We start from the raw sequence: 18,664 nt of genomic DNA, 5'->3' as shown, positions 1-18,664 counted from the left end.
ATTTTAAAAACATGTAAATTAATTCCACCCGTTTTGATTGTCTAAATCCAATGGGAACCAATCAGAATTAAGGTTTAATTCTATAGTTTGAGAAGTTTGAGCATAAACTGATCCTTGGGAGTGTCTCTGCTATAACCAAAGATTCCTTTCTTGACCCCAGAGACCTTGGGTCATAAACCATCCTGGAGTGTTTTTTACAATCTTTCTCTGCCTGATTAACTCACATTCCGATCTGGGCTGTGCGAAGAAGAGTGACTGAGAGTGAAGAGAGGTTTCTCTGCACATTAAGTCCCAAAAAGTCAATTTTCTTTTTAGAAATTAATAAAGCATGATCATTTCCACTACATATCCCCACTTTGGTTTGATGTTTTCCTTCTGAAAACAGCGGACCAACAATATGGAGATGAATGTAGATAGTAAGGTTAGTGGAGACATTCATTCATACACTCAGAGTTGACACCTTTCTGGGATCATTTAATATGGGAATAATACATTATTGGATTTGCTGGAAGGGCTTGTGGTCTCATGACCTCCTCGTTGGGAGCTGTTAGCTCCCAGTAGGGTCTCCCGGGGAGAACAGGTCTGGAGCGAAGATCCAGACAAACACAAGATAAAGATTAGATAATATATAGTTGGGCTCACCTCTATACACAGTGTGGGCTCTGGAACCAAACTCCTCAAAGTCCCAGGCTGGTGGCTGTACAGCTGGAGTTGGTAAATTAGTAAATGAGAGGGTCGCCTCAATGTGGCTCCAGCTTGCAGAGAGAAAAACTTTGACTGTTGTGTGTGATATGCACCGAACAGCAGCTCAGAGTATTTGGCTTTCTTGGAGGTAGTGAGTGGAGTTCTAGAGTGGATTCCATGCACTGATTGTTTTGCTGGGGGACTTCAATGCTCATGTTGGCAATGACTGGGAAACCTGGAGCGGAGTGATTGGGAGGAATGGCCTGTCTGATCTGAACCCAAGTGGTGTGAAGTTGTTGGACTTCTGTGCTAGTCATGGTTTGTCGATAACAAACACCATGTTCGAACATAAGGTTGCTCATAAGTGTACTTGGTACCAGAGCACCCTGGGCCAAAGGTCAATGATTGACTTTGTGATCGTGTCTTCTGACCTGAGGCCATATGTTTTGGACACTCAGGTAAAGAGAGGTGAGTTGGATCTGATGGCAGGGAAAGCTGCTGGACTTGTCCGTGCCTGTTATGGCAGCAACCGAAAACCCTGTTGGTGGACACCAGGGGTTAGGGAAGCTGTCAAGCGGAAAAAGAAGGCTTTTTGGGCTTAGCTAGCTTGGAGAACTTCCGATTCTGTGGATGTTTACCGGCAGGTGAAAAAGGCTGCAGCTTTGGCAGTTGCTGAAGCAAAATCCAGAGCATGGAAGGAGTTTGGAAAGGCCATGGAGAATGACTTCCGAGCAGCCACAAACAGGTTCTGGAAAACACTCTGACAGCTCAGGAGGGGGAGGGGGACACTGTCCAAGCAGTGCTCAGCAAGGATGGTGAAACTCTGAACTTGACTGAGCGTATTGTTGGGCATTGGAGGGAGCAATCATCACTTTGAGGAACTCCTTAACCTGAGAGACATGCCTCCTGTGCAGGAGGTGTCTGGGGTGTCAGATTCCATTTCCCTGGCTGAAGTCACTGAGGTGGTGAAAAAGGTTCACAGTGGCAAAGCTCCAGGAGTGGATGAGATTCGCCCAGATTTACTGAAGGCACTCAATACTGTGGGGCTGTCTTGAATGACATGCCTATATAATATTGCATGAACCTCGGGAATGGTGCCTTGGACTGGCAAACAGGGGTGGTAGTTCCTATTTTTAAAAAAGGGGACTGGAGAATGTGTGCCAATTATCATGTCATCACAATTCTCAGCCTCCCTGGGAAAGTCTATACCAAGATGCCGGAAAGGAGAATCCGTCCAATAGTCGAACCTATGATTTTGGAGGAACAATGAGTATTTTGTCCTGGCCATGGAACTGTGGACACAGATGATTGAGCGGGCATGGGAATTTGCTACTCTACACATGCTTTGTGGATTTGGAGGAAGCATATGACTGTGTTCCCTGAGAGATTATGTGGGAGGTGCTCCAGGAGTACAGAGTGCCAGGGTTGCTTCAGAGAGCCGTATGGTCCTTGTGCTATCAGAGTTTGAGTTGTGTTTGCATCCTTGGTAGTAAGTCAAGCTTGTTCAGTGTGGGCATTGGACTCCATCAGGGTTGTGCCTTATCTCCACTCCTGTTCCTGATATTCATGGACAGGGTGGTGAGGCCTAGCCTGGGACAGGAAATCTTCGGTTGAGAAGCTTGGGATGTGGCATCTCTGCTTTTTGCGGATGATGTTGTTCTTCTGTCTTCTTCACATGGAGACCACTTGCTTTCACTTGAGCAGTTTGCAGCCGAGAGTGAAGCAGCCGGTATGCAGATCAGCACCTCCAAGTCTGAGGCCATGCTTATCTCCCGGAAACAGATGGCGTGCTCCCTTCAGGTAGGGGGTGAGAACCTACCCCAAGTGAAGGAGTTCAAGTATCTCGGTTTCTTGTTCAAGAGTGATGGGAAGAGGGATAGTGAGATTGATGGTAGGTTAGGTGCTGCATCTGCAGTAATGCGGTCACTATATCGCACCATTGTGGTGAAGAGAGAGCTGAGCCATAAAGCAAAGCTCTCAATTTACCAGTCAGTCTACGTCCCCACTCTCACCTATGGTCATGAGCTCTGGGTAATGACTGAAAGGACAAGATCGCGGATATAAGCGGCCAAAATGAGCTTTCTCCAATGGGTTGCTGGGCGTACTCTCCATGATCGAGTGAGGAGCTCAATGACTAGGGAGGAGCTCAGAGTAGAGTCGCTACTCCTTCGCATTGAGAGGAGTCAAATGAGGTGGTTTGGGCATCTAATGAGGCACAATGGAGGGATTATATCTCCCGGCTGGCCTGGGAATGCCTGGGGATCCCCCAGGAGGAATTGGTGGATGTTGCGAGGGACAGAGACATCTGGGCTTCTTTGCTCACCCTGTTGCCACCGTGACCCTGAAATGGACAAGAGGAAAAGATGATGAGATGAGATAAGATGGACTTGATCCAATATGTAAGGTGGTATTAGTGTTCACCTTACTTTAAAAGTGTCTGTTAGCTAGGAAAAGTTATTGTTATCAAAGGAAATTTTAAGGGGTAGTTACCCATGCAAATACTTTAATAATTTTTGCCTTAGTGACAATTACTGGATAAGCAGAGAGTTCATTTATAGTTGACTACTGAGAAATACTGAGAACACTGATTTAAATTACCTAGTGGGAATAAGCCTGTTCGCCGTTGAATGTGAGCATTGTCACCTTAGATGACTGAAAATACAAAGAAAAATAAATTTTCCAGTAAAAAAAAAACTTAAACAGTACAGTGTGTGCTGACTGCATCACCCCCATTTTGAATATTTTGTCATGGCCAAATTAATTAGCTGTGCGTAGCGACAGATGGTGATACACAAGCTATAATGGAATATAATGCTTAAAGTAGAAATATGAATTTTACTTCTAGATTGATTTACCATGGATTACTTTATTGGGTGGACGCAACGTGAGTACAGATGAAACTTTTTGTAATACTCCTTTATGAAATTTGACGATTAATACCATTAAAGATATTTTGGGTGTCTGCTGCTCTTTGTGACTTAACAAGTGTGTTGATGTTCCCTAAAAGTCCCATGGGAATTTGTTGCGATTCCATTTGGCTGTGGTGAACCCCTTTGAAGTCAGCGCTTTGCTGATCTTTATTCACTTTCCTGGATAAAGATGAATGATGGGGGAAAGATTTAGGACTGGAGGCCATTTGGGGTCCGGATGGGAGTTAGGGAAAGGAGCTGTTACTGTCAGGACAGTCATTTGTTCATCATGAGCTGAGTTTCTCTGGCTCATGGTATCCTTTGCCACTGTTGTAGTGTGAAAGGTGCTGATGGTCTCTGTGGTCAGTTGTAATTTACGAGCACCCTCCATTTCTTTTAAATGACCCAGGAACCGTGGTGCAGGTGGATCACCTTGAATAACCATGACATTAAGAGCATTAAGAGAAGTCTGATTTTCACCCCCCCTGATTAAATTGGCCAGTGTGAGATGCAGGGGTCCTTGGGACATGCTCAGTTTCACCTGAGATGTCTGAGAAGACGTTTTTTTTTCACAGGTGCGAACCCACCTGTTCAGTGGTTTTTGGAATTCCAGACACTTCTGACTTATTTGCAGCATCTGGGCTTTCGTGCTGGTGCCACTTCTCATCTCTGTTCTTGTTAGTTGTGTTAGGACATTGGCTTTTTTCTAGGGATTCATCACGTGTGTGTGAGTTTTGGGGACATCTGTGGTCCACCATATTTTCCTTGGGTGCTGGATTCTCATGCCTACTGGCTGGGAATTTATTTTGATGGTGCCCTGATATTAACGGATTAACCCAGGCGTTTGAGTGATGCTGGGTTTCACCTGACCATTAAGGACTGGAGTGATTATAACTCCTACTGGATTGCAAAGGTTTATTGTTCTCCTGATTTTCTCTAAGCCAGTGAGATGGAACGGGTTTTGGATACCATGGTTCAGCCCTAGTGGCTTCTTCTAGCTCCTTGGGGGAAAGCTGAATATAATGACTAAAATTTTGTGGTATTTCTAGCCGATGGTCTGGTCTTTTAAAAAGCCTCTGAATGCTAGGTCACACATCTGCAAAGCACATCACAATGTTTCCTGATATAGTTAGGTTGCCGTTCAATAAAACTGCTGACTTCCCTGCTGGATGTCATTCTGATCAGGCAGATTCTGTTATTTACCGTGGCTTCAGGGAACCTTTGCAAAAACCTAGCTTTATTAAATGAAGGACCATTAACTGTGACATCAAATTTGCCATGAGGGAGGATTCAGCCCTGTGGATCATGGCTGTATATTCTCACACTCTGGCTCCTGTTGAGCTTGCTAATTCCAAATACACCTCAGTCAGGGGGTCTTCCCTATGACGTTTGGTGACTGGGTTGTGTGCCAGATTTAATACTAATTAATGTTAAATTAGATAAGAAGTTTTATTTTATTTCACCTCAACCAATATAGATTTTATAATCAGTAATTGGTTACTTCCACTTATGGTAGACTGAGTAAAGGACAGAAGGAGTACATCAAAAATAACTTACAATTTACATGCCAATTTAGTATGCCATATGAAATACAACTGCTTTTAATCATCTTGCATTTACACAAGTCATACACAAGGGTGCACCAGGGAAACTTTAAATGCAGTAGCACAAATCATGCAAAAGGGGGGCACTATAAATTGACTTCAGTTGCAATAGCACAAGTCAGTCACAGGGCTCCTGGTGTTTCCAAGGCTGGGTCAGTGGTGACACCTTATATACTTAACCCCTCCACCTGGGTTAGGTTCACTGGTTTGGCTTAAATGGAACCACTTAAAGTTTGGACACTGAAGAAGAAACACACACAATTGCCAGTTTTAAAGAACAGGGGCGAGTTCACTATTCACATTGTTTTACAAATTCAAGGCATGAGATACTGCGAGCAATTATGAGCCAGGATTCGTGGTCTCACTACTTAGGGGTTGGATCAGTGCTGTTCACAAACAATTCCTGCATTTATAAACATATTTTAACAAGCTGTATCTCAGAGGTACAACATTTGCTGATCAAAAGCAGGAATTCGCAGACTTTTGGGCAATTCAGAACATACACATACACAGAGATTTGTGCTCAGTGATTACTTTAACCTCTCACTGGTGTGTCATATGCTTTCATACATGCCATTAAACGGTGACGCAGCACTGCTGATAAAACAATATTAATTCAAAATTAGACGCACAGCGGCAGCCTAATAATTTAGCAAATGAAAAGCGTGTTCACACTAATCATTAAATCAAAACAACAGTGAAATGACAATCATCACTCACATTCAAGTTTTAACATAGGAACAGGTCCTAATTAGGAATTAATTAGAGGGGAGGAAGGTATAAACCAGTTACACAGGCCACTCTTATTACTGAAGCACAAGGCTTGTGCTTAACTTATTGGTGTGCGATTTTCCTGCACAGGAATCATAACTTCTGATCAACATTGTGTTCAGAGCCCCACATTGGGCGCCATTAAGTAAATGTAGTAAAATTATTATGCCCTACTTTGCAGCGGCATAAATACTACATTGAGTATTCAATGATAATTAATTATTATTTGATTAATAATTAATAATTTAATTCATTTGTTTATGCTCCATGTTTAGGGAACATGTTTAAGTAATATGTGTCTTTACGACTTTACATATAATATAGCAGAATTAATTATCATGCATATTGACCCGCTGTAGGTTCTTGGATCCGAAATTGAATCTGACACAGAAATAATAATTCAATACAAGAAAGGTGCACACACAAACACATAAGCAAGGACTGGTTTTAGCATACAACTGGTTTATTAAATGTAATATCAAATAATGAATTGGGTTACAGCAATACATGAGGGAGCAGGGAGATTAATATATGTGGGAATTTCTCTATGATAAATACCCTAAATTCTAAAAAAGCTATAGTTTATCCCAGCAGAGCATTCAGAACCAATCTCCTGAGTCATGAAAGAAATGAAACCATGTGACCTTATGTGTCCCTGGAGAGGAGTGGAGATGGCTTTTGGTCTCTTTCATGCCCTGGGCATTGCATCAAGCTTTGCTGGATTTAAACTATAGCTTTCTAACATTACTACTAGAAATAAAAATAAATGTCTGTTGGAATTTCTGGGCTCCCTTAGCTGAGCTTTCAGACTTAGAGCAGATTCACCCTTGGGTGAATATAAATTTCTCCTTCATTCCACCCCTCACCCTTGGGTGAATATAAATTTCTCCTTCATTCCACCCCTCCTCTTTCCTTCTCTCTCTCTACATTTTCTTTTTATGTTCTGGGTTTGTTCTGCTTGAAGAACCTAAGCCTGTTTTAAGAGAGAGCCATAAGAGAGTCTGTATTCTCTCTGGAAGAGAGCAGAGTCTGTTAGAGACTGAGAAGAGTCTAGAAGCTTTGAAGAGCTTTGAAGAGAGATCTGAATAGAGTTAAGTTTTTTTGTGCCACTGGTTTTTAAACCAGTTTTTGGAAACCCACCTTGAAGGCCTGATTGGTCCTCAGGGATTGACGACTGGAACATCTCTTGCCTTTGATGGGATGTTCTTTTAGATTAGAACCACCCTTGGTAGTGACTTCACATACAATTTATGACACTTGACAAGACAAAGGCTCCTGTTGACTGAGTATCCAAGATTTCTGAATCATGCTTTTGCAATATTAAAGATTATATATTAACACAAAGTTATATCATTTAGACAAAACCATGTTTTACATAATTCTTTACCAAATAACATACAGAGTATGTGAAGACCTTGGTTCCTTCATAAGTTCATACAAAAAAGGTAATTTTAAACACATGTAAATTAATTCCATCCGTTTCGATCCTCTGTTACATGGTTTTAGATGTTCTTGATTAAGCAGAGAGCATAAGCTGGTCTTTGGAGTGTCTCTGCCATCACCAAAAATTCTTCTCTCTGAGACCTTGGGTCATAAACTGTCTTGGAGTGGCCTGGAGTGTGGTTTAATACATGTTTTTTCTGGACAGTGACAATATGTAGATTTTGTTACTTAATTTACCATTTAACAATAAGGTTGACAGCAAAAATGCAATCTTAAGTACTGTTATATTGTTGTGTTAAATGCAGTGTTTTAAAATCATAATGAATACCTGTGAACCATTGCTTTTTAAAATCAGGTGTGTAGAATATGTAAAATAAAAGTGAAGAGAATATGTTTTAAAGATTAAATATATTTTTTATTATTAGCATGTGTGGCATAGTGATGCAATGTGTAATTTTGCTGCCACGCAACTCCAGGGTCCTGAGGTAGTGGATACAAGCCCTGCCTTGGGTCACTGTCTGTGAGGAGTTTGGTGTGTTCTCCTTGTGTCTGTATGGGTTTCCTCCAGGTGCTCCAGTTACAGTCCAAAAACAAATTGTGTGAGATTGTGGTGTCTTGTGATAGATTGAAAGTCTGTCCGGTGTGGACAGATGGCTGTTATGCCAAACGTCCACCTATTGTAAAGAAAGTACATGCACAAAGCAAAATTTGAAAATATTCTACATTCATAAATGACAGTCTGCTAACACAAACCAGTCTGTAAATTTTGTTTTAAATCTGTGTTTTTGCTGGGACTATTTGGTGGCAGACTCACTCTCCAGAAGCGCTGTGAGCTGCTCCTGTGTCCACTCGACTCCGGGCTGTTCCACTTTTGTTGTTACTTGAATATAGTCATCACCTCTTAACTTGCTGTACCCATCATTTCAAAATTAACAGCCCTCTGCAGTGGTTTGTGACATTTCATTGCACTCATTCGATTTCATTCATTACCGCAGCAGTGGTATGAGATATTGTGATATTTTGGTAGTTTAAAAGAGGGGGAAAATACATTTGTATAATAACAATAATAATCATCATTTTATCTGTATAGCAAAATTCACACATTTTGCAAATAGTTTTGTTGTAAACTTGTCTTCGGTGGTTTCAAAGTGAAGAGAGGAGACCAGTCTGGATATAATGCTGATTATTGAGCGCTCTGGTTGATCCTCAGACTGATCTCAGAATGATCTGGTTACAGGCTGAATCTCAGACTGATCTAATGGTTTGTAAGAGGCACACATCTTTATACCCATTTTACAACTTCACACATGGATTGATCTTTACCTAAAACAGGATCTGGAAGCACCAGGAACTGTCGTATTGATCTTTGCCTAAACAGGATCTGGAAACACCAGGAACTGTCGTAACACATCACTGTCGTGAACAAGCCATAAACAACCTAGGCCATAAACATCATCTGAGTTCCTGGTCGTAAAGTTAATAGCTATTCATATCAAAGGTGTTTAAAACAGGGAATGTGTGATCTCTAAAACAGTTCAAATGTTACAGAAGAAATGGTACAATTCAGATCAAGGAAAAAAAAACAATACAACAATTTATAAGACTCACTTCTAAAATATAAAAGGATAAACAGTTTTACCACATTTAAAGTTATATGTTGAAATGAATGTATGATGAAAAAACTAAATATACAGGACATTTTTAAAAAAGTAATAAAAATGAGAAATCATACATAAACTTAGTACATTGTTAAAGTTATAGAAATTACACTAGAGAACTGCTGATTTAAATAAATACCTTAAGGCTCTTTTTCATGCATTGGCTTTGATATCTTTTTCTTTAAGACATCGGTTTAAAACTTTAAGACTCTCACCAAAAATTTCTAGTAAGCAAAAGTATGTTTGTTGGCCAAACAGAAGCAATTTTATTAATATTTGCAGAGAATAAACATAACTTGTAATTGTAAATTCTTTTTTTCTGGTTGTTTTTATTCTTAATTACTAAAAAGCTATTAATAAACAACACTGCATTTTTCCATGTTCTTGAATGGAACTATAATTCTGTAGTGTAGTAACAGTATTTGAGTTAGTTATGTTTAATGGTGATTATCACTTATAATTATTATTATTATTACTGAATTTAGATGACAACAATATTAACACTTTATCAGAGATTGAAATACTGTCAACGCTAGGGTTGAGTTTTCAGGATTTTCAGACTCTTAGGAATAGACTCCACACACCGTATTATTTCAAATAATGGAAATACTTTATTAAGAGGAATGATAATAAGTTGATAAACATGGCAAAATCATCAAAATCTCACGGAATCAACGCAGGTGAAACCAGTTCGAATGTTGAAGTTTTAATGTTGCCATATAACAAAAGCCTGTCCACCCATATAGTAGAAATAAGAATGCGTTATCTCCACAAACCCACCAAATATCCTTAAAATTTCCTATAGTCACATTTACAGGCAAAATGTCATACTGCACCATTAATGTTCTACTCTGTTTGCTATCTGTTGTATGAAAATTCACTTTAAACAAAGCATCCTTAGGTTTAGGTTCCTTACAATTCATTATATAATGTCTTTAGTCCCCACAGATTTTACTTCCATCGCATCAGGCAATGCTGTCAGTATATTTTCATGCTGATCAAGGAAATTCACATATGGCAGCTTCAACCAAGTACAATTTAATCTAGGTCTAAACAAATGCACTGATAAAGCCATTATTCTATCTTCTGCAGAGTTTTGCTGATATAATAACCATGATAAAGCATAAGATTGACACATAGCATACAGTGGTTCTGGTACTGTCTCTAAAATTGATGGCCATGTGCTTGGTGTTGGAACTTTCACCAAACATGGACCAGTCAACTTCTTACTCATTCTTACGGAATGGGTTATTTGCTGAAACCATAAATTTCTAGCTGCCCATGGGTCTGTGATTTGTAACACTGAAGAATCGAATCCATATGCTTTCCATTTGCTTCTCTTTTCTGTAATGCCTGGTAATTGTCAGTCATTTCTTCAGATGTCCAGTCAAACTCAAAAAACTCTTTCTGCCCTTCTAAAGTGATTTTCTGAGTGGTTACTAAACCATTTGAATCAATGTCTTCCATTGGGTTTCTAGCTTCAAAAGTCACTTTACTAATATTCACTTCATGCTCTATATGTAACGCTGGTCTCTGTGTTATGTTTACTTTCTTCTGCAATGGAAAGGACATTACTTCAGGAGTCTGGGTTACTTTTACAACATTAGGTGATCTTGTTATTCTTTCATTTACAACACCTGTGATAGATTCAGATGTACTAGAAGCAGAAGTTGTCATTGGCAGTGTAGTAATATTCATCTCCTTTAATGGCATATCTAAAGTAGTAATTTGATCTGTTACATTATTTCCTTTACTTATTTCTGGAGCTAAAGTAATCGGCTTAATTTGTTTTTTTTAGTAACCTTCAGAGTCATTGCTTTAGTGGTTTGGTCTTGAACTCTTTTACAAGATGTAAAAACTTCAATAGGGCTCAGGTCCTTTATCATAACTATCACTGTACGAGTTGTGTACCCTGTGTGCTGTTTCTGGGATATATTGAAATTCATTTTCTCCAAACTTTTTGTCTTGTTTACAATCTGTTGTTTCATTTCTGGCATCGTCAGAAATATACACAGAGTCATCAGCATCATCCAAACCAGGGACAATCTTCTCTTCAGGAGATTTACTCTGGGATGTTTCTTGAATGTTATTTTCAACCTGTTCTCCCTCATGTTCTTTTGGTTCTCCTGAACCTGCAACCTCTCCTCCCTTTGAGAAAGGCTTCTCTTCACTTTGTGCTTTAACACAGTGAGATAAATGATACCACGTTGGAGACCCCTTAACTTGAACTGCTGTTCCAGTACTGCGAACAACTTCAAAAGATCCTTCTCTGCGTTCGTTATACCATTTTCTTCTAAATACCTTTACAAACAACTTGTCTCCAGGCTGCACTGTATTCTTCCTTTGCTCATCCAGCCTCTCCTGCTCCTCCTCTTTTCTTTGCTTTTCTGAAACGTATGTGGATATTCTTTTATGTAAATTAGCTAATTATGAAACATAAGCTCTCATGTCATCTTCTAAAAGGGCTAAACTTGGACCTTTCCCACTTGTACACAAACATGGCATTGGCATTCGTCTGCATGTCATCAACTCATGAGGAGTCATGTGTAAATCACGCAGCTCGCTTGAGCGACACACCATTAATGCTAATGGAAGTGCTGCTATCCAATTTAAACCCGTGTGCTGACAGATTTTAACAATCCGATTTTTCAAGACACCATTCATTTTTTCACAAAACCCAGACGCTGTTAAATTCCCAATTTTTGCAAAATTAATTTCACTGTTTTATCCACAAACTCTTTCCCATTATCTGAGGATATTTGATCTGGAAGTCCCCACCTGCTTATGACTTCTCTACACAAAACCTGGCAACAGATTGAGCATCTTTACGCTTAGTTGGACAAGTCTCAGGCCATCGTGAAAATCTATCCACAACAACCAGCATATACCTTTTACCTCCAACTGGTTTTATCATGTCAACAAAGTCCATAACTAACTCATGCATAGGACCCCTTGGTGTTGGAATGTAACCAGGTGGAACCATCAACCCCCTGTGAACATTATTTTTTAAACAAATTGTGCATCTGCCAATGGCATAATCAATCTATTCAAGGAAATATGGTGCCCAAAAACCATATTCCTTTGTAATTTTCCTCCTGACTTCTCCCCTAGCCACATGAGCTAACCCATGTGCCTCTTGAATCATCAGACCTAACAGGTCCGAAGGTGCTACTATTAGCCCCTCATGGTTTACCCAGAGACCAGTAGAATCCCTGTTGGCACCTCGATCTAACCACAATTGTTTATCTATTTCAGGAACAGCTTCCTGCATTAAATGTACATCATTAAGTGTTACCTTGTCTTCCAAGTCCACTTCATGAGTTACCAAAAACACTTCCCCTAGTTTGTCAGCTCCTGTAATGGCTTTGGCAGCTTCATCAGCTGCTCTATTCCCTTGTGAGACCCTTGATGCATCCATTTTATGTACTGCACATTTAGCTATTGCTATTTCTTTAGGTTTCATCATAGCATGCAACAGTTTCATTATTTGAGCATGATGCTGTATTGGTGACCCATCAGTTTTCTTAAACCCCGATTTTTCCACACTGATCCAAACAAATGACACACATTATAGGCATAGGCTGAATCTATTTATATGTTCACACGCTTACCTTCGGCCAACAAACATGCTTCGGTTAACCCCACAAGTTCATCAAGTTGTGCATATGCAGACTGTGGAACTACTTCAGCCATGTCAACAACAAAATCAGTCCCCTGGGCTCTTACTATTGCATAGCCAGCCCTCAATTTATCTCCTACACGATAACAGGACCCATCAGTCCAATACTCCACTTCAGCCTCAAGCAACGGAAGAGCATGCAAATCAGATCTAAGTCTTGAATACCTTTCTGCGTCTCGTACACAATCATGTGGCTCACCGTCCTCTGGAGTTGGCAAGTTCTCAGCTGGATTTACTGTGAGGCACCTCGCTAGGGTGACATCTTCTTGTTCTAAGAGCCTATGATAATCTCTAATTCTAGGCATATTTAGAGTATATTTACCAAAGTTTAAGAGATTTCTGAGACTATGATGGGTAAGAATTGTCACTGGATAACCCATCGTGACAGATGATGCTTTCTCAAACATCAAGTACACTCCCACCATTGCTCTGTAGCAACTTGGCAACCCCAGTTCATTCATTCATTCATTATCTGTAACCGCTTATCCAATTTAGGGTCGCGGCGGGTCCAGAGCCTACCTGGAATCATTGGGCGCAAGGCGAGAATACACCCTGGAGGGGGTGCCAGTCCTTCACAGGGCAACACAGACACACACACACACACATTCACTCACACACTCACACCTACGGACACTTTTGAGTCGCCAATCCACCTGTGGGAGGAAACGCAGACACGGGGAGAACACACCAACTCCTCACAGACAGTCACCCGGTGCGGGAATCAAACCCACAACCTCCAGGCCCCTGGAGCTGTGTGACTGCGACACTACCTGCTGCACCACCATGCCGCCCTAACACCAGTTCCACTTCTGAAAAAGCAGTACAATAATAAGCAATTGGGGATTGGTTCCCGTACCTGTTGGCTGACAAAGAATTGCACATGCGTATTTAACTCCAGTAGAAGTGGACACATATCACAAACAATTCTTAGAATAATCTGGCAGACCTAATACTGGAGCCTCTTGTAAACTTTGTTTTATTGTCTCAAAAGCTAGAAGGCCATCCTGTGTCCAGGAAAGATTACAATAAAGCTGAGCATTCCCTGTAACTTTAATCATAGCTCTCAAAGGCCTTGTTAAACTAGCATAGTCCTATACCCATGCTGAGGAATGCCAAAAAATACCAAAAAATGTCATCATTTCTCTAACTGTTATGGGTTTGTGAGCTTTGCGAATAGCATCTAACTGCTTATCAGAAATACATCTGTGTCCCTGTGTTATGGTCTGCCCCAAATAAACTACCCTTTCCTGACAATACTGCATTTTTTTCTGAGAGACTTTGTGCCTTTTCTCTGCCAGCATCTGTAACAAAGTAATTGAATCCTTTTGACATGTTTCCTCATCTGGTGCACAAAGAAGAATATCATCCATGTATTGAATGACAGCACTTTTTAACTTCTGATCTACCCTGCTAGATCATCTTTCAATACTTTATTGAAAATGTGAAGACTATGTTAATATCCCTGTGGAAATCTCTTATACGCATAGAATTGTCCCTTGTATATGAACCCAAATAAACTCTGACTTTCTATACTTAGTGGAACACTAAAAAATGCACCACATAAATCTAATACTGTGAAATACTTTGCATCTGGAGGAATTTGGGCTAACAAAACATCTGGCACTTCTGCTGGAAAGTCTGCTACTACTTCATTTACTGCTCTCAAATCATGTACTAAATGATAAAAGTTATCTGGCTTCTTCACAGGCAACAAAGGTGTATTACTCTGCAGGTTCTGTGTTATCTTCAGAACATCTGCTTTCACCAGACCGTCAATTTGTGGTTTGATCCCTTTGATTGCTTCTTCATTCAAAGGATACTGAGGCTTCCATGGAGGTTTTGTTCCTGGTCGGAGTTCAACGTTCACTGGTTTTGCTGACTTCACAAATCCTATGTCAGTGCTATGTTGTGACCATAAACATTTTGGAACATATCGCAACATTTCCTCTTCCAGAGAGTTTGAATACATCTTCTCATTGCAAAATGACTCGGGTCATCCTGACGACTTGTGGCTGTCCTTGTCCTTGAGCAGTAATCATAATCTTAATAAATCGCTGGTCTTCACTCCTCCAGATGGAAAGATTCTCTTTCAGTGGTTTAAAGACAACTTCTTCTGCCATCATTTCACCTATTTGTTTCTGCTCACAATCCTCAGACACCAGCAAAGTCACATGTGGTACACATTTGGGAGGAAACCGGAGCACCCGGAGGAAACCCACATGGACAAGGGGAGAACACACCAACTCCTCACAGACAGTCACCCGGAGCGGGAATCGAACCCACAACCTCCAGGTCCCTGGAGCTGTGTGACTGCGACACTACCTGCTGCGCCACCGTGCCACCCCCATATCAAACTCTTTATGCAAATAATCATTTTTGTCTATCTTCATAGAAGCTCCTTGTGGTCCCAAAATTATGCAACATGAGCGTAATTCAACTTGCGTTGGTTGATGACTCAACCATTGTTCTGCATCTGATTGTTCAGCATCCTTAAACTATTTCAGTGTACAATGAAATAGATACTCTGGAACCTTTGCATCAGGCATGATTGCAAAAATAAACTTCTCCCACAGCTTGGCTGGTTCCAAGAATTCTTCCCTAAGATTTCCAATTCAAAATACTGAAGAAGCTTAAGTTTCCGTCATCATCAATTGATCAATCATTTCACTTGGCACTTCCACCAGGCAGCCGTCTGGTGTGCATTTTATTGTACAGTTCAGTTTGCACAAAGCATCTCTTCCCAAAAGTGCAATAGGTGTATGTTCTGATACCAGTATGGGTATTGTAGTCTTCAGATGTTTATAGCAGAGCTCAATGCTGTTTTACTCCCTCAAACCCGATTGTCCGAATCATCTGACCAGACCTGGGGAGGTCCCTTACTCTTCCATCCATCATCGCTGTCTTCATTCTCTGTTTCATCAGAACTTCTATCTCTTGAGTCCTCTTTCCTCCTACTCACATCTCCTCTTTTTTCTGCTTTAGCCAGTATTCATCTGATGGCTGGGTCGTATCCACCCATGGCCTCTTCCTGGTCACTCAGATCCTCATCTCCAACAGTCCTCCTTCTCATTCTCAGGTCACCTCTAGTCTGCAGACGTCGAGTTCTCTTCTTGCTTTTGGAACTTGGATACAATTTTATCTTTGTCTCTGCTTGTCCTGTTTCAATGATGCATTCATCTTCATCTCAGATGTGATAACTTCCTCCTTGACTGATCATTGGAAGCTGAGTCCACATGTGAAAAAGGCACATTAATTTCTGCCATTTGTTTCTCTATTGCCTTTGTATACTGATTTATTGCTTCTGCACCTTTCTCCCTCTTTTTCTTTGCAGCCTTTATCAGTTTCTGACTCTCTTGTTCAAATAACTGGAGAATGCCAAGCTCTATTTTTCTTTTTTCCTTTCGCTTTTCTCCTTGATGTCCTGTCCTGCTTTGTATGTTGATAAAAGTACCTCCATTGTTTTAATTACATCTGGGTTAAGTGTCTCCTCTACCGGCCATGGTTGGTCTATGTCAGGCCATCGCTTGTAAAAATTTTTTGATATTTTTGCAATGCCTTTTATTAATTATTTTTCTTAACTATATCAACAGGAGTAACCCCTTTTGAAACATTAGTGTCCATTTTTGGCATAATAATGGCTAAATATGTTCCCAACTTACACTTATTAAATTATTTTAAAATATTACCCCAATCAACAAAAATTAAACCCCAATTGAATTTGCCAACTTTAGATAAATCAAACCTTAATATGCAATACAACTCACACCACTAAATCTCCTTTACTAAGTATTATAACTACTAAGTACACCATAAACTTTTATTTATTAAGCATTCAATAACTACCTTGTAATTAAAGAATATACAAATTTATATCAGGCTCAACAAGCACTACATATAAAAATTACCACTACCGTATTTTACGCACTATAAGGCGCACCGGATTATAAGGCGCACCTTCATTGAATGACCTATTTTAAAACTTTGTCCATATATAAGGAGCACTGGATTATAAGGTGCATACAATAGACGCTACAGTAGAGGCTGGGGGTTACGTTATGCATCAATTAGATGGAGCTGCGCTAAAGGGAATGTCAACAAAACAGTCAGATAGGTCAGTTCAACTTTATTAATAGATTACAACCCAGCGTAGTTTAAGGTAAAACATGTAGTGCAATGTTAATATACCCCACATAGTGGGGGGGGGGGGGACTTTTCCTCGATTCAATAATAATAATAGTCACAATATAGTAACACTCGAAATAGTGCAAAGCGATAACAATATATCAATAACTCAACGTTGCTCAAACGTTAAAATCACACAACACACAAAATAAACACGTAAAGCTCACTTTACTAAGTTATTCCTCTATTCCCGTGTTCTTCTGCGTGACTGATCGCCTTGAGTTTAAACTCTGCGTCATATGCGTGTCTCTTAATAGGAGCCATTTTGGGGTCTTTACATAAAAAACAAATGGAAATGAAATATATATACCGGTATATATCCAGCATGCACCGCGCGCGGAAGAAAATGAAGTAGGCGGCTGCTTACCGTAGTTGCGAGACCTGTTGTGGCTCAATATTGGTCCATATATAAGGCGCACCGGATTATAAGGCGCACTGTCGGCTTTTGAGATAATTTGAGTTTTTTAGGTGCGCCTTATAGAGCGGAAAATACGGTAAATATTTGCAACCCCCATTACACTTACAGCAAAGCTTAAATCAGAAACCCCTTTCCAAAAAATAATTTTTCTTCATAAACCTCATTGATAACTCTTAATGGAATTATAATCAAAGCATTATCTTAAAAAAGGACAACCTGTTGCCAAGCTTTCTTTGAAAAAGTTTATGTCATGTACTGTAACACAAATAATGGACTAACTGCAAATGAAAAATAAAATAAACAAATCAATTAATTTCTAATGATTACTTTATAATAATGAGACCTATTAATGATTAAACCTAAATATTAATGCAGGTGTCTGTGAAACAAGTTTGTGGATAAAATGACTGGCCTTTGCTTGAAGTGTGCTCTGGGTAACTTCAAACTTCAACCCCCCATTTTCGGCCAGCTCTCGTCTTCGTCTCCTCGTCTCACGCACCCCCACAGGATAAGAGAAACAGACTCACACACACACACACCCCAGGAAAAGAGAAACAGACAAATAGAAATGTAATACATTGAGCTTACTTTTTGGTAATTAAACATTCAGTATGATTATTTGTATTTTATTTACCAACATTTAGTTCATTCATAACATTTTTTATTTTTCATTCAATATTGTAAACACCTCCAACAAATCTCTTCATTGGCTTAAGGCCTGAATTACCTTTTTCTTACCAGCCCAGAGAAAGGGTCTAAAGTGATTGATGGCAAAAAAGTCCATCCTCAATAAAGCTTGCTTTTAACATCTGGTTTTGCTTTCCCTGTTAAATATAAACATGTCACATACTATTTTATGACCACTTGATAGTAAATTTTCAACCCTGCATCTTGATTCTTAAAACATAGTATATCAATCTTATCTTAGTAGTATTAAGTTGAAATGTTAACATATAAAAACATTGCAGTGGTAGAAAGGCCCCAGGTTACATTTATCAGTTGAATTTCAAATGATTAATTCCCATGATTAAACCTCACAGTTTCCCCAATGTACCCTATTGATTACAGACACTTTTTGTCCGTTTTGATTCCCCTTTAACACTAATTATTACAACACTCAGCTTTATAACTTCTCTCTCCCTTTTCCTATTTTCAGCATCTAAAAACGTCTTTCTGGAGCTCATTTTTTATTGTTTTCTTAATTTACGGTCTCCCAGAAAGCTCATTTAATTTTACTTTTTATGTTTTAATTTAAAAACGGCTCATTTCCATTATAAATATACAAAGCCCTCTTATTTTGAGGTTCATGAAATCAT

This window comes from Hoplias malabaricus, chromosome 4 (genome assembly GCF_029633855.1).
Source record: "Hoplias malabaricus isolate fHopMal1 chromosome 4, fHopMal1.hap1, whole genome shotgun sequence".
In the NCBI taxonomy this organism is placed as follows: Eukaryota; Metazoa; Chordata; class Actinopteri; order Characiformes; family Erythrinidae; genus Hoplias; species Hoplias malabaricus.
Note: the sequence above shows the minus strand (reverse complement) of the source record.